This window comes from Myodes glareolus, chromosome 2 (genome assembly GCF_982192425.1).
Source record: "Myodes glareolus chromosome 2, mMyoGla1.1, whole genome shotgun sequence".
Lineage (NCBI taxonomy): Eukaryota > Metazoa > Chordata > Mammalia > Rodentia > Cricetidae > Myodes > Myodes glareolus.
The window spans coordinates 18,021,682-18,038,043 of NC_142027.1; the positions used below are offsets into that span (position 1 = coordinate 18,021,682).

The 16,362-nt window shown below is 36.5% G+C and overlaps 1 long non-coding RNA gene across 1 annotated transcript in view; it reads left to right on the plus strand.

Moving 5' to 3' along the window:
* The window catches only part of LOC125392623 (uncharacterized), a 36,855-nt gene extending 24,446 nt beyond the window's left edge, over positions 1–12,409 (plus strand). Inside the window, exons 4-6 of the long non-coding RNA XR_015000633.2 lie at positions 1,168–1,252; positions 3,355–3,380; positions 12,017–12,409. This is a non-coding gene — a long non-coding RNA (uncharacterized LOC125392623). The remainder of the gene's footprint in view (positions 1–1,167; positions 1,253–3,354; positions 3,381–12,016) is intronic.
* The last annotated feature ends 3,953 nt before the right edge of the window (positions 12,410–16,362 follow it).

Below are 16,362 nucleotides of genomic sequence, written 5' to 3' on the forward strand. Positions count from 1 at the left end.
AGTTCGATTCAAATTATTTTTCTATGCCTTACCTTAAAATAATTTTTAAGACTAGAAAGTTAAGTCTATTTTCTACAATAATTTTTATATGATACATAGTTGTAAAATTATTTAGTCAAAAATAAATTCTGTATAAGGAAATAAATACTCCATTTGATATTCATATCATTACTACTTATTTCTGCAAAACAAATTGATAATATGATTATATGCATCATTACTCCGAGTCATTAAATTTTGTTGGAACTTGACATATTATTTTACACCGTGATTGTTCTGACTGTGGAAAGGTTATGCATGAAAACAGTAAACCAAAAGCTTCTCTCCCTCCTGCCTAGGAAAATACTTCAAAGAACCTTTTCAGTAATTTGTCTTGTGAAAAGGCCAAAAATTATACATTTATGTAATTTTCTATATTTCTGTCCTAAGCAAATCTATGTTATAACGTCTTACATTTGTGGATTTTTCTGAAAGCATTTTGGAATTGCACTTCAGCATTGTAAACCATTGACCTTGGAAATGGTATATTCTTATCAATATAAGAACCTGAGTGCTTCTGTCACTATTAGAGTATAACTCAGCATCTTTAGTTTTCACTATAGCTACATTTCTTTATCTATGTCTTTCGGAATCAAAGTACTTTAATATAAATATGAGTCATTTTCCTGCTTAATTTCAAACACTTTAATACAGAATATATTTTATAAATTCCAAGTATATGTTTAATATTGCATGACCCGTTGTGGATGTGCTTGAGTGTATATTTATACTAATCTATGAAACAAAAAATAACTTCAGACTTTGGAGAAGTATATGGTTACAACTAAACAAAACAAGAGTTAAAAATGATTGAAAGTTGTCATGCTTTGTACAGTTAAGTTGAAATGAGAAAGTGATATGTTCTCATTATGATTCTTTTCATAAATGGAGATAGAATATCTGCATTATAAGAAAAACTAATCCACGTTTATTGTAGGCAGAACAAATGGATGAAGAAGGGTTCAAACCAAAATAAAAATGAATAACCTACATATATTTTATATCATAAACATATATTTAATATATAAAACACTGTATGTTGTAAAAGTAGTACATGTCATACTATTAATATTTATTGCCTGTTTATTTATTCATATTCAAAATATTTTTAAAATTCTATATTTCCAGGCAACACTATTTAATAGCAAGGGATACATTAATTGTCGTACCAATGGGCAAATTGAACATCAGTCTAGATATTTTAGTAAAACAGGTAAGAAAATCTTGTATATTTTGTTCAACTCTCTATTCTTTATTTAATGGTAAAAAGTGTTTGAGTTACAACATAGTGTCATACAAGTATATCAGGGAATGTGCATTGATGTGTTCCATTTTTCTGTCTTGGAGATAAAATTCTGTGATAGAAAAATATGATACAGATAGATAAGAAAAAGAAGCAAGTTTACAACTAAATCTACCCCTCCCTCTGATAGCATGAAGAAAGCAGGCAGCAAAGAATCTTACATTCTGGCTGAAGGCATTGAGGGTGCAGATAGGGGTATGAGAGGAATGTTTGGAAAGTAGGCTCAGGTTATAAACTTATCAACACAAAGACCACAAACTGTGTTTCTAATTCCTTCTCTACACTAGACCCTGATTATGATAGACACGCACACATATTGGCCATTTTTCTTTTATCACCACACACTATTTTATGTAGAAGTCCTTATGATCAAATTTTCCTTCCTGTTTGTCTTAAAAGAAGACAAACACTTTTTATGTGATGTGAAAGCATTATCCATATGCTCTCGAATGCACAAAGCAGAACACAGAATGCTGTATCTTTGCAGATAGGAATCAAGTGTTATTTCATTTAATTAGGTACACTGATGTTTTATAATGTGAAAAGCGTGTGTTATACATTTTTATACTTTTTCTATATTTTCCTTTGCTTACTATTAATAGAACCCAATCTTTCGTTTTTATTTTATTTTATTGTTTGCTATAGGATGAAAAGATTCTTCATAAAAAGGATATTTCTTAAGAAAGTGATGTTCATGTTGCTTTCCCATTGCTAGGAGAGTACCTTCTTCAGACATATTAAATGCCTTTTTCGGGTGTTGGTCGAAACAGTGTAAGAATTGATCATGGTTTGTTTTGGGCTGTTTGCTTTGTAATTTATACCTAGCCCAACTGTGGTGTCAGTACCTCTACTTTTCACAGAGCTTGGGGATAGTTCTTTAAGCCATGCATTGTTTTCCATATTGCTATCATGATTTTTAGAAAATTTCTAATTTGATTATCAAACATAAGAATATATTTGAGGGTATATTTTTCCATTAGTTCACACATTTTTCCTTATATTTTAATTAAAAATACTTAATTTTATTATGCATTGTATCCAAATTATAGTTTCTGCTTCCTTTAATCTTCCCAGTCCTTCCTACCTCCACTCCTTATGGGTCCACTCCCTCTCTGTCTCTCATTAGAAAATAATAGTCTTTTAAGAGATAACAACTAAAGACAAAAAATATAATAAGATGTAGCAAAAACTTTCATAACAATTTTGGAAGTGGCAATCCAATAGGAGGAAAATTATTTCAAAGGCAAGACAAAATATCAGAGATCTACTAATTTACATAATCAGGACTTCCCTAATAATGCTTAGCTAATAGCTACACTAGTATAGGAGGTTCTTCTGTATTTGTGTTGCTTTAATTGGTTGAATAAAGAAACAGCCTTGGTCTTTTGATAGGGCCAAGCACTTAGGTGGGCAGAGTAGACAGAACAGAATCCTGGGAAGAAGAGCAGAGTCAGGTATGATTCTCCTGCCTGAGAAGGACACTGGTTAGACTCATGCCAGTAAGCCACAGTCAAGTGGTGATACACATTAATAGAAATGGGTTAAACCAAGATGTGAGAGTTAACCATTAAAAAGCTAGAGATAATATGCCAGGCAGTAATTTAATTAATACAATTACCATGTGGTTAATTCGGGGGTTAAGCTAACTAGGCAGTGGGACACAACCCACCCTCCTACTACACTATACTACATATGTTTTACCAGGTAAGTTGATGGGAGTCCTCTCTATGGGCTGTGATTACCATTAATGAAAAAAGAAACTGCCTTGGCCTGTTGATAGGGCAGAGCTTAGGTAGGTGGGGAAAATGGGACTGAATGCTGGGAGGAAGAAGGAAGGCCAGAGTCAGACTTACTGAGTTTTTGCTGGTAAGCCACTGCCACATGGTAATATAGAGATTACTAGAAATGAGTTACACTAATATGAGTTAGCCAATAAGAAGCTAGAGCTAATGGGCCAAGCAGTGCTTTAATTAATGCAATTTCTGTGTGATTATTTTTTTTTGGGCAGCCAGGATGAACAAGCAGCTCCCTTGCAACAGTAAGTCACTTTTTATACTTTAGTACTTTTTTCCACTTGCTGCCATCTACACACATACCAACCTAATAAAAAAAAAATCTATGACCTCTGTAAGTAAGCAAATTATAGTGGTTGAGATGCCTCTTTCCTGTCCCATCCTTCTCTCTGCTCATTTCCTTCTGTACACACAAGAGTCTACCTCTAGATTTATGACCTGGAAACTGTGTCATTCAAATATACACCTCACCAGTCAATTTTACCTGACCTACATTCATTCACTAAGCATCTGCATTGATCTAATCTAAAGCAACCAAATTTTCCCTATCTTACATTCAATCAAGGCAAAAAGTGTACATGCACAGGTCAAATTGCAAAACCAGATAATGTGAATAGCAAAACCTACCAGTTCAATAGAAGCACTCTCTCACAAAAATAGCTAAATTAACATGCAGAAACAGAAAGCTAAAGAATGATCATAAATATTACTAAAAAATTCAAGAAATAGAAAGAAGACACAAGGTTTTATTGAATTCCAAGAGAACAAGACAGGTCTTACTGATAACTAAGAACATGCAAACAAATGGCTGAACAAAATTATTTAAATATTTTTTATTCAGGGTTTGAAAATAGAATTCATCAAAGAGATAGAAACATTAAGTAGAACACAAGCTGAAATAAAGATAGAACTGAAAAACACAGAACATGTAAATTAGAAAATAATATCATCTGTAGGAGGAGGGCCTGCTTGTTTGTCCTGGCCACCCAGAACAAAAATAACAACACAGAAACCATATTAATTAAATTACTGCTTTGTCCATTATTGGTAACTTCTTTTTTTTTTATTTTTTATTTTTTGTAATTTTATTAAATTATAAAAAGTTTCCATTTACGCCCCTCCTCCCAACGCCCTCCCACTCCCCCCCTCCCTCTCCTCCTCCCTCTTTGTCCCCAAGGGAAGTCAGGGTCTCCTGCCCTGTGGGAAGTCCAAGTTCCTCCCCCCTCACTCTAGGTCCAGGAAGGTGAGCATCCAAACAGACTGGATCCCAAAAATCCAGTATATGCAGAGGAAACCAGTCCCAGTGTCATTGTCAATGGCTTCTCGGAAAGACTGCAGGCCAGCCACATTCAGAAAATCCGGCCACATTCAGAGAATCTGGTTGGATCACATGCTCGTTCAGTCACGGTCCATCTGGCCTTGGTAAACTCTCATTAGATCCGACCCCTTGTATCAGTGGGTGATAGTATCCCTCGCAGTCCTTCGTCATTTTCTTCCTCCTTTTGCTCCTCGTTTGGATCTTGGGGGGCTCAGTTCGGTGCTCCAACGCGGGCCTCCATCTGTATCGTCATCCAACGCCAGATGAGGGATCTATGGTGATAAGCAAAATATTCATCAGTATGGTCACGGGCCAAGGCCGGTTCAGGCACCCCCTCCTCTGTCCAGAGAACAATCTGGGGATCTCTCCTTGGACCTGGGATCCCATATATAATCAAGTTTCCTGTAAACTCTAATATGACTCCCTTAGTTGAAATATATTCTTCCCTGATCCCACATTCATCCTTCCTCCCTTCCCCCCATCCCGGTCAACCGAGCTTTCTCCATTCCTCCCCTACTCCCTTCTCTCTAACCCTCTCCCCTTCCATCAACCCTCCCACCCCCCCCCTCATGCACCCAAGGTTACCTGGGACTCTTGATTATTTCCTACCTCCTGGCGGATAGGTAAATAATCTTCATCAGGTTCGTCTTCTTATTTAGCTTCTCTAGGATCACGAATAATAGGCTCAAAGACCTTTAATTATGGTTAGAATCCACTTATGAGTGAATACATACCTTGTTCCTCTTTTTGGGTCTGGCTTACCTCACTCAGTAAAGCGTTTTCTATGTCCATCCATTTGCATGCAAAATTCAAGATGTCATTATTTTTTACCGCTGAGTAAAACTCTAATGTGTATATGTTCCACACCTTTTTTAACCATTCTTCTATTGAGGGACACCTAGGCTGTTTCCAGGTTCTGGCTATTACAAATAGTGCTGCTATGAACATAGTTGAACAAACGCTTTTGCAGTATGTTTGGGCATCTCTAGGGTATATTCCCAAGAGAGGAATTGCTGGGTCCTGAGGGAGGTTGACTCCCAGTTTCCTGAGAAACCGCCACACTGATTTCCAAAGTGGCTGCACAAGTTTGCATTCCCACCAACAATGGATGAGTGTTCCCCTCATTCCACATCCCCTCCAGCATAGGTTATCATTGGTGTTTTTAACTTTAGCTATTCTGACAGGTGTAAGATGGTATCTCAAAGTGGTTTTGATTTGCATTTCCCTGATCGCTAAGGAGGTTGAGCATGACCTTAAGTGTCTTCTGGCCATTCGAAGTTCATCTGTTGTGAATTCTCTGTTCAGATCAGTACCCCATTTTTTAATTGGGTTAATTAGAGTTTTAGTGTCTAGTTTCTTGAGTTCTTTGTATATTCTGGAGATCAGACCTTTGTCTGATGAGGGGTTGGTGAAGATCTTCTCCCAGTCAGAAGGCAGCCTTTTTGTCTTACTGACAGTGTCCTTTGCTTTACAGAAGCTTCTCAGTTTCAGCAGGTCCCATTTATTCATTGTTTCTCTTATTGTCTGTGCTGCTGGGGTCCTACTTAGGAAGTGGCCTCCTTTGCCTATATCTTGTAGACTACTTCCCACTTTCTCTTCTATCAGGTTCAAAGTGGACAGATTGATGTTGATGTCTTTAATCCATTTGGACTTGAGTTTTGTGCATGGTGATAGATATGGATCTATTTTCATTCTTCTACAGGTTGACATCCAGTTATGCCAGCACCATTTGTTAAAGACGCTTTCCTTCTTCCATTGTATACCTTTAGCTCCCTTGTCAAAAATTAGGTGTTCGTAGGTTTGAGGGTTAGTATCTGGGTCTTCTATTCGATTCCATAGGTCGACTTCTCTGTTCTTATGCCAATACCAAGCTGTTTTCAATACTGTAGCTCTGTAATAGAGTTTGAAGTCAGGGATAGTAATGCCTCCAGAAGTTCCTTTATTGTATAAGATTGTTTTGGCTATCCTGGGATTTTTGTTTTTCCATATAAACTTGATTATTGTTCTCTCAAGGTCTGTGAAGAAGTTTGATGGGATTTTGATGGGGATTGCATTGAATCTGTAGATTGCTTTTGGTAGAATTGCCATTTTTACTATGTTGATTCTCCCAATCCAAGAGCAGGGGAGGTCTTTCCATTTTCTGGTATCCTCCTCAATTTCTCTTTTCAAAGGCTTAAAGTTCTTGTCAAATAGGTCTTTCACATCCTTGGTTAGAGTAACCCCAAGATATTTTATGGTGTTTGTGGCTATCGTGAAAGGTGATGTTTCTCTGATTTCCCTCTCCGTTTCTTTATCCTTTGTGTATAGGAGTGCCACTGATTTTTTGGAGTTGATCTTGTATCCTGCCACGTTACTAAAGGTGTTTATCAGCTGTAGGAGTTCTTTGGTAGAGTTTTTGGGGTCACTTATGTACACTATCATATCGTCTGCAAATAACGAAAGTTTCACTTCAACCTTTCCAATTCGAATCCCCTTGGTCCCCTTATGTTGTCTTATTGCTATTGCTAGAACTTCAAGCACTATATTGAAGAGGTATGGAGAGAGTGGACAGCCTTGTCGTGTTCCTGATTTTAGTGGAAAGGCTTTGAGTTTCTCTCCATTCAATTTGATGTTAGCTGTCGGCTTGCTGTATATTGCTTTTATTATATTTAGGTATGATCCTTGTATCCCCAGTCTCTCCAACACCTTTATCATAAAAGGGTGTTGAATTTTGTCAAACGCTTTTTCAGCATCCAATGAAATGATCATATGATTTTTTTCTTTCCGTTTATTTATATGATGGATTACATTGATAGATTTGCGTATGTTGAACCAGCCCTGCATCTCTGGGATGAAGCCTACTTGATCATAATGGATGATTTTTCTAATGTGTTCTTGGATTCGGTTTGCCAGTATTTTATTGAGAATTTTCGCATCGATGTTCATGAGTGAGATTGGCCTGTAATTCTCTTTCTTGGTTGTGTCTTTGTGTGGTTTTGGTATTAGGGTGACTGTAGCTTCATAAAAGGAGTTTGGCAGTGACTTTTCTTTTTCTATATTGTGGAATACATTAAGGAGTATAGGTATTAGCTCTTCCTGGAAGTTCTGGTAGAATTCTGCATTGAAACCATCTGGTCCTGGGCTTTTTTTGGTAGGGAGATTTTTGATAACAGCTTCTAGTTCTTCACGACTAAAAGGTCTATTTAGATTGTTCACCTGGTCTTGGTTCAACTTTGGTATATGGTACTTATCTAAAAAAATGTCCATTTCTTTTACATTTTCCAACTTTGTGGCATATAAACTTTCGTAGTAAGATCTAATGATTCTCTGTATTTCCTCTGTGTCTGTGGTTATGTCCCCCTTTTCATTTCTGATCCTATTAATTTGCAAGTTCTCTCTCTGCCGTTTGATTAGTTTGGATAGGGGTTTGTCAATCTTGTTAATTTTCTCCAAGAACCAGCTTTTTGCTTCATTGATTCTTTGAATTGTTTTCTGTGTTTCTATTTTGTTGATTTCAGCCCTCAGTTTGATTATTTCCAGTCTTCTACTCCTCCTGGGTAAATCAGCTTCTTTTTTTTCTAGAGCTTTCAAGTGTGTTGTTAAGTCTCCAATGTGTGCTTTCTCCGTTTTCTTTAGTTGGGCACCTATTGCTATGAACTTTCCTCTTAGCACTGCTTTCATAGTGTCCCATAGGTTTGAGTATGTTGTGTCTTTGTTTTCATTAAATTCAAGGAAGACTTTAATTTCTTTCTTAATTTCGTCCTTGACCCAGGGGTGATTTAGTAGTTGACTGTTCAACTTCCATGAGTTTGTTGACTTCCTGGGCGTAGCATTGTTGTTGAATTCTAATTTTAATGCATGGTGGTCTGACAAAACACAGGTGGTTACTAATATTTTTTTGTATCTGTGGGAGTTTGCTTTGTTACCGAGTATGTGGTCAATCTTCGAGAAGGTTCCATGAACTGCAGAGAAGAAGGTATATTCTTTCCTATTTGGGTGGAGTGTTCTATAGATGTCTGTTAAGTCCATTTGATTCAATACCTCCAATAAATCTCTTAATTCTCTGTTTGGTTTCTGTCTGATTGACCTGTCCATTGGTGAGAGAGGAGTGTTGAAGTCTCCTACTATTAGTGTGTGTGGTTTGATGACTGCCTTGTGTTCTAGAAGAGTTTCTTTTACATATGTGGGTGCCTTTACATTAGGGGCATAGATATTCAGGATTCAGACTTCTTTCTGATGAGTTGTTCCTGTTATGAGTATGAAATGTCCATCTCCATCTCTTCTGATTGATTTTAGTTTGAAGTTGATTTTGTTAGATATTAGAATGGCCACACCCGCTTGTTTCTTAGGTCCATTTGCTTGGAAAACCTTTTCCCAACCCTTTACTCTGAGTAGGTGTCTGTCTTTGTGGTTGAGGTGTGTTTCTTGTAAACAGCAGAATGTTGGATCCTGTTTTCGTATCCAATCTCTAAGTCTGTGCCTCTTTATAGGTGAATTGAGTCCATTGATAAGAGATATTAATGACCATTGGTTGTTTACTCCAGTCATTTTTTTGGGGGGTAATAGAGTGTATGTGTTTTCCTTCTTTGAATTGTGCTAGTGAAGGGTCGCTAGATGTCTGAATTATTGTAGTCAGTGTTGGCAATGTTGGATTCCTTGGGATGTAATTTTCCTTCTAGTATTCTTTGTAAGGCTGGATTAGTAGTTACGTATTGTTTAAATTTGTTTTTATCCTGGAATATTTTGTTTTCTCCGTTGATAGTGAACGAAAGCTTGGCTGGGTATAGTAGTCTGGGCTTGCATCCATGGTCCCTTAATTTCTGCAGTACCTCTATCCAGGACCTTCTGGCTTTCATGGTTTCTATAGAGAAGTCTGGTGTAAGTCTGATAGGTTTACCTTTATAGGTTACTTGACCTTTTTCCTTTGCAGCTCTTAATATCCTTTCTTTAATCTGACTGCTTTGTGTTTTGATTATTATATGGTGAGGGGATGTTTTTTTCTGATCCAGTCTATTTGGTGTTCTGTATGCTTCTTGCACCTTCATAGGAATATCCCTCTTTAGGATGGGAAAGTTTTCGTCTATAATTTTGTTGAATATATCTTCTGGACCTTTGATCTGCAATTCTCCTTCTTCTACTCCTATTATTCTTAGATTTGGTTTTTTTATTATGTTCCATATTTCCTGAATGTTTTGTGATGAGAATTTGTTGGATTTGCTGTTTTCTTTGGTCAGGGCCTTTATTTTCTCTATGGTGTCTTCATAATCTGAAATTCGTTCTTCTATCTCTTGTATTCTATTGGTTAAGCTTGATTCTGTAGTCTCCGTTCGTTTACCTAGATTTTCCATATCCAGCCGGCCCTCGGTTTGTGTTTTCTTCACTGCCTCCATTTCTGTTTTCAATTCTTGAACTGATTCCATTACCTGTTTGATTGCTTTTTCTTGGTTTCCCAGGGTATTATTTACGAATCTACTCATTTCTTCAAACTTTTTGTTATATTTGTCTTCCATTTGTTTACTCATTTCTTCCATCTTTTTGTTTTATTTCTCTTCTATTTCTTTAAGTGAGTTATTCATACCCTGTTTAAGAGACTCTATTGCTTTCATAATGACACTGTTTTCCACTTCTTCCGGAATAGGGCGTTCAAGTCCTTCTGTCATAAGATCGCTGGGATCTGGTGTTTTCATGTTGTTTTTCAGATTGTTGGAGGAATTCTTGCCTTGGCGCCTGCCCATCTCTTCCTTCAGATGCTCTCCAATGGCTCTTCCCTCCGCTGGGTCTTCTTCTATTGGATTAGTGCCCCTTGCTATCCAGGAATCACTTTGCCTGCAGTCTTAGCTTGCTGCAGGCAGGCTATTAGAACAAAGGGACTTCCTTCCCTTTGCACTCACCACCTGTCCCGACCCGCGGTGCTCACCCCGGCTGAGATGGAGGAATTTAAGCCCCGAAAAAGGGATAGAGGAGGGTAGGGGTTCGAGGCCGAAAGCTGGGATGGCGTAGCAGGAGAGAGGGATTAGCTGGGGGAAGCTGCCCCTTTGGAGTAGCCAGGGAGATAAGGATGGCGGGAATATTGTGTGTTCCCTAACAGGACTTGTATGGTGGTCAACACACTTACCCCTCCACAGGATCAGAGCCCCTCGCTGGTTAGAAGACTCCCTGCCTGCGGTCTTAGCTTGCTGCAGGTCGGCTATCCTCAATACAACTTTTCTATATATATTCACAGATCTTGTGACTATAAAATTCACCCTTTCTGACCTAATTGAGCATCTCTATATTATTATTCATTATTCATCATCAAGTGCAATCTTGTATTAAAGCTGTGAATTTAGCACCATAACTGTCTTCATGAGTAATTCTATAGTTGTATAGAAATGATTTCATTTTGCACACTTATGTGTTTTCAATTTTATCCATGTACATTCACTTTCACTGTTGTTTTCATTAACAACCCATAGATACATATAAGCATGCATGTAGTATATATAGTATTTATATTCAAATATATAAAATACAACAAAAGTAGTGAGAATTCATTCATTGGATACAATACTTAACTTTTTGTTTTTAAACTTCTCTTAATCTTGCTGCTTGTTTCATAAGTAAGATTACAAATTAGTCAACAAGGCTTTTTCATTTTACATTCTTGTTTAATATGTTAATGTTGTACTAAAATGTTTAAATTTTCAACTTGTTTCATTTTATAGTTACAGTTTAGAAAAAGTTATACTATATTTCTTACATAGCAATTATGTAAACTCTCAGTAGTACATTACTAAAGACATTTTTAAGAGTGCTTATCCTAGTATACGAAACCTACTGCTGTGGAGTGACTGTGATCGCAAAACAAAGGGCAGCATGTCTGAACTCACAAGCGGTGTCAGCAACATTCGCAATCCACTCATGATCTTGAAATCATGAAGGTTTCTCTAGGGTAACCTTCATATTCATGTTTTATGTTAAACTATTTTTAACTCAGCTCGCAGCATATAATGTAAACTGTATTGTACATTTACATAAAGTTATATGTGTTACATATCAGAGTAAGCTTTCAAATTTTCATTTTTGAATGAGTCATGATTCCATAGAGGTTCGATTTTGTTCTTTTATTCAAACATAATGGGAGGACTGAAAAAATTTAAACACAGTTGGGTGAAACATGATTAATATCTTCTTGATAAAAACCTACTGATAATTCCATCTCAATACTAAACCTCTTCACCTGTGATATTTATTCCCTTCCATATTTGAAAAAGCAGTAGCATATTACAATTTCAGAGATGGATCATTAATTGTAAATTTGTTCATGAAATTCACCAAATATCACTTGGAGAATTTAATCTGTACATTTGATTTCTCTATAGGAACAGCATCATTAAAAAATGACAGTGTACAATCTTATGAAAAAATAAAATTAAGGAAGAAAGGAAATCAAAATTTAGCCCAATTCTAAGTAGTTTTATGTATTATGTAGAAAGAGGGAGTTTTTAAAATGATAGTCTCAGAAGACTTTGCTTAGAAATTCTTGAAAGATGTATGCCCTTGAATCACTTACTGAAGCATGTTTTACTGTTTTTGTGTTTACAGGTTTCCATGGATTTGAACTATCTTTTTTACTACAATTTTATTTTCCAAAATGATAGAACATAGAAATAAAATTCTACAAATAGTTTATAAATTTTATTTCTCATCAAATTTGAAAAGGAAATAACTTGTAAAGTAAAACATTTCCAAATTTCTGTGGTGTGTTTATTGTTTGAAATAAGTAGAAAAGGATGAAGACAGGTTTGCTTTGAACCATCATATAAATTGCATTTCTCACGTGAATACACTGACTTCACTGCTGTTGTCAATTTATGTTTAAAGGAGGTAGATAAAATTATTTAATATAAAATTTCATCTGACAATATATATTTGTACCCATGATGTGTGTAATAGATTAGTAAAATAAATGTGGTAGATATAAAAAAACTGAATTAATGTTTATTTTCTGGATTCTTTACTTTTCAATTTAAGATTTGTTTATTTTTTATGATAGAAAGGTTATCTTTACCTTTTCTTTTTTGTTCTGTATATAATAGTGTTTAACATTTTCTAATAAAAATCACGAATTTTTGAAATATTTACTAATGTTCTTTTGCCTTGTGATTATGTTTTTTTCTTAATCCATTGCCATTTGTGTATTATATTCTATTAAATAGAGTCGCATATTTATTGATTGTGTGTCTGTGCATGTGTGTGTGTCTGTCTGTGAGCGTCTGTGTGTGTTTGGTGCTGGGAAAATGGCTCAACAGTGAAGAACACTCATTGTTCTTATAGAGGACCCAGGTGTATGCACCAAATACCACCTGTTGGCTCACAGCCTCTCATAGCTCCAGATCCAGAGGATCCGACACCCTCTTCAGACATTCTTAGGTCTCAGGAGTGAACAGCACGTATGTTCAAATGCACACAAAGCACCAAACATGGAAAATAAAATAAAAGAAATTTTAAATATATACTATAGTATTAGATTAACCTGTGTATTTCTTGTGTGTTTTATAGTAACTTATTTCTCAGCCTAGCAAATGATTCTGAAAGCAATCTTATAAATTGGATTTCATCTATAATGGATACCCTCTGGATTTTTTTATATTGATATATTTAAATGAACCAATTTTCTTAATTATTGCTCCATTTCTTTGTTGTACATCATTACCAAGGCAAGTTTTATAAAAGAAAACATTTGATGGAGGCTTTATTACAATTTTAAAGACTTAGTTCATGATTATTATGGGAGGAAAAAGAGACATGACACTAGAGCAGTAGATTAGAGACTTATACCCTGATAGACAAGCGGCAGACATATAACAAGCACTACAAGTCCTGAAGTGAATCAGTGGTTGAAACCCCCAAACCTACCTCTTAGGGACACAATTCATCCAAAAGTCCATATTTCCCAATCCTTCTAAAACAATTCCGTTTTATGTTGAACAAGCATTCAAATACATGATCCTATCAGGCAATTTTCATTATAATCACCCAGTACTATGGTAGAATCTATTTGGATTTTAAGTTTAAATTTCTTAGTTTTAAGCTGTTTAAAATATTTTTCATGTTTTTAGGTACCTATTTTAGAATAATTGTGTTTTGGGCTTAAATATTAAGTTTTAAATTTTATAAATTATTTTTTGTCTTTTTGAGTTCTTTCTTTTGATACAATTCTAAGGACTTCATTTCAAAGACACTGAATAATTTCTGTGAACACATTATTAAATTATATGATTGATTTCACATTTATTTTGTCTTTAAAATTTTCATCATTATATAATAGGCCTGATTGATCTGTTGATGTCATGACCCAATATTGCCATGTATAACATTCAAGCTTGATAACTGCATAATCAAGTCACAAAAATATAGTAAAAATCTACTGATGTATGAATGAAGTTATTTTACAATTTTATGTTGAACAGAATTCAAAGCACTGTCTGTATTCTGTCAATCATATTTTAATAAAACGTTGATTGGTCAGGCAGGCAGTATAGGCGGGAAAACCAGACAGGAAGTAGAGGTGATGCAATGAGAACAGGAGAGTTCTGGGAAGCAGGGAGGTTCCTCTGCCACTCCTGTGCAGACCACCGAAGAGGCAGCATGTAACTTGCCCAGCTGAGAAAGGTACAGAGCCGTATGGCTAACATAGATTAGAATAATGGGTTAAGATAAGTCATAAGAACTAATAAGTAGCCTGACCTAATGGGCCAATCAGTTTATAACCTTATGGAGTCCTGTGTGTGATTTCTCTTTGGGCTTGCCGGCTATGGGGTACTGGGTGGGACAGAAACCCCAACAAGCCGGTCCTCATGTTACATATGGTGCCCAGCGTGGATATCTGAATCCACAGAAAGCCTGAGAAAGCTTGGAAAAAAATAGAGTAAAGCATGTTTTGTTGGTAGCAGCAATTTCTTGGGTCTGCTCTGCTTGCTAGAGGCAAGCAAATGCTCTCATCTAAGAGAGGCTTCCTGACTCAGCTTTAGCTGCAACACTTTGCAGCTCTTTAAAGAGGTCCTGCCACGAAGCACTTAAACGGTGTTGAGGAAAAGCTGAACGCATGCTTTTCGGTTTTCAGTCGTAGCAGGAAAAAAGCTGTTCTCTTTTAAAATGCCGGCTTTCTGGGCTGTCCTGCCAGGGCAAACTCTGACTCTTTGAGGCAGGCAGTCTGACTGAATGTGGTCTGTGAGTGGAATATTGCAGCTTGCTTGCTGGCAGGGACCTTAAAACACCATAGAGTTGTGGCAATGAACACAGCTCTGGCTGGTATCTCAGCCAGGGGGCTGGAAAGCTAATGAATAGGCTGGATCTAACTGGCAAAGCCACGACTTTAGTCCTACCCATTAAATACTCATGTGGTCAGAAAAGAGAGATATATAATAAAGAGAGATTCAAAGACAAAAAAAACCTCTAAATGGTTTACAGTGTGTTAAACAATATATGCAGGCTAAAAGGTTAAAATCATTAAAAATAAAAAAGAAAGAAAGGGAGAAATAGGGTGTGATGGTACACACCTTTAATCCCAATGCCTGGGAGGCAGAGGCATATTGACCTCTGTGACTTCAAGGGACAGAGGTAGAGATTGACCTCTGTGACTTCAAAGTGTGGTAGCACACACTTTTAATCCCAATGCCTGGGAGACAGAGACAGACAGATCTCTGTGAGTTCAAGGTGTGGTAGCATACACCTTTGAGCCCAGCACTGGGGAGGCAGAGACAGAGAAATCTGTGAGTTCAAGGACAGCCTGGTCTACAGAGTTATTCCAGGACAAAGATATATACAGAGAACCTGTCTCAAAAAGCCAAAAGTTAAAAGTAAAAATAAAAAAATAGAGGTTAAAATAAGGCTACATAAAGATGGAAAATACAGAGAGAATCTTGATACTGTGTGTTATTATACTCTCTTTGAATTGTTTAAATGCTGAGGAAGGAGCAACAGCTGCTAAAAGACTTTTGTTTATAAATGCTGCTGAACTAACCCAAGATAGGTATTTTAAAAATACCTTGACTTCAAAATTGAAATCAAAAGGTATATTACTTTGGAGAAGAGATTTTGCTTTTGTTTCCACAGAAAATGAGAGGCTCTGGATTTATTCAGAGTTAAGAAAAATCATCTTTGACCAAGGGAGGCCACCTAAAAAAATCTCTGACAAGAATAGATGGCCCAGATGTCTGAATTCTACATCCAAAACAGATTCAAGACTACTGACTGAGATGATCGAGACTCACAGGATACTCCAGTCATGACTTGATTATAACTCTAAGTTTTCTTTAGGTCCCCATAAGACTGTCAGCGCCCCCAACCAGCAGGAAGTAGCCTGAAATACTACGCCCACATTCCCAACAAATGGACTATGGGTATTTTCCTTTGTTTAAAAAAAAAAGGGAACTGATATGGGAGAATTGTCTGTATTCTGTCAATCATGTGTTTTAATAAAACGCTGATTGGCCAGGCAGGAAATATAGGTGGATCAACCAGACAGAAAGTAGAGGCAGGGCAATGAGAATAGGATAAGTCTAGGGAGAAAAAAACTCCCTCGCCACTCCTGTACAGACCACGAAAGAGGTAACATGTAAGCTGTCACACTAAAAAAGATACTGAGCCCATATGGCTAACATAAATAAAGATAATGGGGTAATATATATTATAAGAGTTAACAAAAAGCCTGACCTAATGGGCCAATTAGTTTATAACCTTATGGAGTCCTGTATGTGATTTCTGTTTGGAATTTGCCAGCTATGGGGTACCAGGCGGGACAAAAACCCCAACAAACTGGTCCTCATGTTACACATTATAATCACCCAGTACTATGGTAGAATCTATTTGGATTTTAAATTTAAATTTCTTAGTTTTAAGCTGTTTAAAATACTTTTCGTGTTTTTAGGTACCTATTTTAGAATAAT